Consider the following 5,758-nt stretch of genomic DNA (forward strand, 5'->3'; position numbering starts at 1 on the left):
CTGGCTGCCGTGATGGGCCCTGAGGCTCTCTGCAGCAGAACCACAGGACAAAAATCTTGGAGTAGTAACACTCTCCCTTGAAGGGAAAGGGGGTTTTGACTGCACTGTATACCAGTATCCAGGAAATGAACATTGAAGGAGGAACTTCTTAATTAAGAGAGTTATTAAGTACTAGATTTAGAAAAACCTGGTTTTTATAGAACAGAATGGAATGAAAGTCTGAACTCAGTATTATTTAGCCTCCTGAAATAACAGAGCCCTATTGAGACAATCCCTTTGCAATAGGAAGGTCAAAGGAGAAAAAGTAAGCAACTCGAGTAAGCTGTGATTCCTTTAAAGCAAAAGAGGGACATCCCCCCCATTACCAAATACCACTTTTGCCTAGGGCCTTTGCAACAAGCAGAGTTCCTGCCCCAGCTCTAGCACCTTATCATTTTGATAAGGATCTCGTTGTTTTACCAACTTATTATCTAAAGTGATAATATAGTCTGTGGTTGGTGTTTCAAGGCTGTGATATACTTTCCTAGTGGTTCAGTTTTAAAAAATAAGGCTTATGGGCGTCTGGGTGGCTCAGTTGGTTAAGTGACTGCCTTCAGCTTGGGTCATGATCCTGGAGTCCTGGGATCGAGTCCCGCATCGGGCTCCCTGCTCAGCGAGGAGCCTGCTTCTCCCTCTGACCCTCCCCCCCTCTCATGTACTCTCTCTCATTCTCGCTCTCTCAAATAAATAAATAAAATCTTTAAAAAAAAAAAATAAGGCTTAGTTTTTCCTCAGAAAAAAAAAGAAAGAAAGAAAGAAACCATGAAACAATGTCATCTTCTCATTCTGTTCTCCTCACATTGAAAGCTAATGGAAAAAATGCCTTGGCACTTCCTGCAGATGATACCATGTTTGTTTTAAATCGATTTCTGATTGTGTGTGTGTGTGTTTGTGTAGAGAGAGAGAGATTAATATATAGATGCTATTATATATATTATGCTGTAGGAGACCTTGCTTATGCATAAGCATCTCAGATACACAGATTAGGCATTTCTTCTGTTGAAGAATTTCCTGAAATTTTTTGGCACAATTGGTGATTATTTACTCCAGCACATCAAAAGCCATTTAAGCATGAATTTTATAAACAGAAAAACCATTAGGGTAAATTTTGTTTTTAAAAAAAGGAATAAATTATTTTTTTCCTGAAAATAGACTCTTCCTAGATAGAAAATGATTGACTATTATAAAGAAGTTTTTAAATTTTTTAATTTTTTGCCTGACTTCATCTTCTGTATTCTATGACACTGATGCTCTTACTAATTTTTTTTTCCCATTTCAGCTAAAAGAATTACTTTCTCTCCCTTATAGTCATTTGACTAATTGTTCCCCCAGATGTGTTTTGGATGTATCCCTTCATCTCCACTCTAGTGCTGCAGACCAAGCTGCCATCATTGTCTCTCCTAGCCTGATGCAGTAGCATAAGAATGGGGCTTCTTCCCTAAGATTCATCTCCCACACTTGGCTGCCAGATTGGTTTTCTGGAAACACCAGTCCAAGCATGCCCAGACCTACCTGTAAAATCCCAACTTGTTAGCCCACCCTACAAGGCCATTTGGTGATATGGTCACAGCCTGTTTCTCATCCTGAACACCGACCACACAGTGGTATCCATATACAAACCTGCCCCGCCCTTTCATGCCTTACTGCTTTGCTGCTAGGGTCTGCTCCACGTCACATGCTTTTCCTCACTTCCCTGTCTGGAAGAGTACCTTTAAAGACCCAGTTCTGAAAGGGCGTTGGTGACTGCTCACCAGCTTTCACTAACAGAGCTTCTTGCCTCCCTCTTCTGCCCCCTTAGTATTTTCACATCTAGGAAGAGCACCCTAGACTAGTGGTTTAGAACAGAGCTCCTGTAGGTATCCTATCCAAGGGGCCAGGTGTGCCTGGCCCTAGTGGAATTCTATCTCCTTGGGAACATGGAGGAAGCAAACTTTCGACAGCAATGGACATTGTTTTTGATTTTGGAGAATAGTCTAAGGATTTCTTGTAATTAGTGTTATGATATTTCTCGGACACAGGCACAAGATAACTAGTTTCTTCATAAGGCTATTAGTATAATAAGATAAAAGGAGTTAACGTTTTGAAGCATTTTCTGGCTGGAGAGAACTTTTGATTGATCCTGATTAACGATGTGTCTCTGCAGGCATTTGAAGGTGATTTCTACATCCGTGTTTGCTGATAAGGATATAGATAGGAAAAACAGGACTGTAATAGCTTGATTATGAGAAATTTGATCAATGTACCTCTGGTTTATTTTTTTCAGTGTTACTTATTAGCTGCCTAATTTGATGCTTTCTCCACAAGCAGGGGGAATTAGAACTAGTTAACCTGACAGTTAATGGAAGAACAAAACTAAGGTAACTGAAACAAGAAAGTGACTATAATTTGTAGACATACGTGGCCATTTGTCTTGTGGTTTAGGAAGAGAAAAGTATTGAACATGGAGCCCTTGTTTATTGACTCTCTCTTGCTATAACTTGTAAAGTGTCCTGGGTCAAGTCACTTTACCTTTTTCTGTCCCAACTGAAAAAAAAAAAAAAATGAGAATAACATACCTGCCTGTAGCCTCATAAGACGAACAACTAGATGTGAATATAATAACTGCATCTAACAGTTTGTGAACCCAGTTTAAATGGTCTTGGGCCTCTTTTGGTTGTAATTGAATTTCTATTTTGTCTTACTTGACTTTTCCTTTGCTTCACTCTCAGACCTCTATTTTACGATCAAAAGAAGACATGTCAACATGCTTTGAGTGGCAGGTGGAGCACATTGGATCTGGGAACTATAGTTCTAGTATGCATTCTGCCTCTCACTAGCTGGGAGACCTTAACTTGGGTTGGCCTCCGTTTCCTTATCTATGTTTCATTTGTGATTCTTAGATTTATAGCAGGTCAAGAAAGTCGACATATGGTCTTCCCTGATTAATCCAGTCCATAGATAATTAACTCGATCCTGCCTCCATCTCTCCTTCCTCTGAGTTTCTAAGGAAGTATATCAGGGTTACACAGTCTAACCTGTATTAGTCCTCTGATGGTAAGCTCTAGTAAAGCAAGGTTCTATGTATGAAATCCTGTTTCACCACCCCCCCACCCCAGCCAACTCCTAGATCTAGGCATTTGTTGTGGACTCAATTAATACATGTCAGCTACAGGAGGAACCTCAGGGACTCCACAGTTATCTCTTCAAAGTTGACTTCTCCTTTTACTTTACAGAAAAAAGAAAGATCACTTGGCAAGAATTTTCTTTGGTAACTTTCCCCCCCAGCTAAATTATTTGTATTGATTCATCCTTGAAAAGATTGAAAAAATATGACTATATTAAAATGTAAATCATGTATGTAACCAAAAGCATCATTAAAAAATTAAAGACAAGCCACAAAGCACAAGAAGATATTTGCATTAAAGAATCAGTAACCAGAATTCAAAAAACACCCTATATATCATTAAGGAAAGTGAAAATAATGAGAAGGAAAAGGAAAGGATATGAACAAACAATTTACAAAAGAAAGAACCCCAAATGGCCAATAAACATAGGAGATATACTCAAACTTATGCATAATCAGGAATATGTCAATAAAATCTATAACCTATTAAATGGGAGAAAACTTAAAATGCTGAAAAAAAACAACCAACCCAGAAAATGGTAACCCTCGGGGCGCCTGGGTGGCTCAGTTGGTTAAGCGACTGCCTTCGGCTCAGGTCATGATCCTGGAGTCCCGGGATCGAGTCCCGCGTCGGGCTCCCTGCTCGGCAGGGAGTCTGCCTCTCTCTCTGACCCTCCCTGAGCAGGGAGCCTGCCTCTCTCTCTGACCCTCCCCCCTCTCATTCTCTCTCTCAAATAAATAAATAAAATCTTTAAAAAAAAAAAAAAAAGAAAATGGTAACCCTCATGCATGGCTGAAGGCACTACATGTTGCTATATCCATGGGGAGAGCAAGTTGGCACCATCTAGTAAAAAGAAAGTGGGCACCCCTCACAAACCAGCAATTCCACTTTGAGAGAAGCTCTCGATATGTAATAAGGAGACACATAAAATTTATTGCAGCTTTGGTTTTAAAAACAGAAACCTTAAAAACAGTAACATATACGTCCACCAACAGAGAAATGGAGAAAAAAAATGTGGGACATTTAGTCAGTGGATGAATAAATATTCACGAAATTAATGAAAGCAAACTAGAGGTACATGTATCAACAGGGATAACGCTCAACGTGGGTAAATATTCAGCAAAAATAAATTACAGAGTAATATGTATAGTAGGAGACCACTAATACAAATTTTAAAGTCATGCAAAAATACATTGTTTATGGGAACACATGTATAGTAAAAGTGTAAGACCATGCATGGGAATGAAAACAACCAAATTCAGGATGGTGATTTTATCTGGGGAAGAAGAAGGGGCATTGGGACCACAGAGTAGTACGCAAGAGGCTTTCCACTATACCTGTAATATTTAATATATAAAGTTTAATACATATATTTATTTAAAAATATATAAGTTCCATACAAGGCCTCCTTTGTAAACCTTACAAAAAGGTACACAACACCTCAGAGGCATGGCTTGGATACTACATTAATAAAAGCTGCTGACACAGCCCCGTGTCAGGGCTTATAACTTGGAGAGCAGAATGGCCCCCTCAGTCAGTGGTCCTCAGAGGAGACGTAACCTATATAACCATATGTACCAGCCTGACTATGTACATCAGAAAAACAAACCCATCTTATCCTCCTTCCTAGCATCTCAGAGTCCAAGGGTGAGATTTTCCTTCTGCCTAAGGCAAACCCCTCCAGCTGAGCTGAGCTTATTTCTCCTTGACTTTCCTCTATCATTAAACCCTCATTCCTGCAGGTTCAGCCTTGCTTGCCTATTTGCCCTTTCTCCCAGCCTTTAACCCTATGTTTCTATTTGCTGCTACTCCATCCCACTGTGGTCTGGTTTTCTCTTCCACCACATCACTGAAGTAGCTGTCATCCATAAAGTCATCAGCGCCCTCTAACTCTCAAAGACAGAGAGCCACTCTGTAGTTCTTGCCTCATTTGATCTTCACAATATTTGGCACCTTCCTTGGAAATTCCTCTTTTGGCTTCTGGGACCTTATTCTCTCTTGAGTTTCCTTCCCTTGCCTGCTAGTGTGTTTTATAGGCCCTTGTTCTATCACCCAGCTTGTGAATACTAGTGTTCCTTCCTCACCCATGCTTCTCACTCTCTTCTAGTAAGTAGCTTCAACATTCACTTAACAAATATTTATTGAACACCCACTCCATGCTAGGCTCTTTTCTCAGTGCTAGGGATTTAGCAGTGATAAGGCCCTACCCTCGTGGAGCTTACACTCCAGTGAGGGGAGATTGGTAACAACAGTTTAAAAAATAGATCTATAATATTTACATGTGATAAGTTCCACGGAGAAAGATAAAGGAAAGGAAGGGGATACATAGTGCAAAAGGAAGGGGCAGGTTGTATTCATTGTATAGCAAATGGTCAGGAAAGCCTCATTTAAAAATTGACTTTGCAGTTGACCTGAAGGGAGTAAGAACTGTGAACCATGTGGATATTTGGTGGAAGTGCAAATGCAAAGACTCTGGAGTGAGAGTGTTCCAGTTTGGGACATGTTGAGTTTGAAAGGCCTATTATACATTTAGGTGCAAATGCCAGCAAGAAGATAGATAGATGATAGATAGATAGATAGATAGATAGATAGATAGATAGATAGATAGATAGATA

The sequence above is a fragment of the Neomonachus schauinslandi genome, chromosome 6 (assembly GCF_002201575.2).
Source record: "Neomonachus schauinslandi chromosome 6, ASM220157v2, whole genome shotgun sequence".
Classification (NCBI taxonomy): Eukaryota; Metazoa; Chordata; class Mammalia; order Carnivora; family Phocidae; genus Neomonachus; species Neomonachus schauinslandi.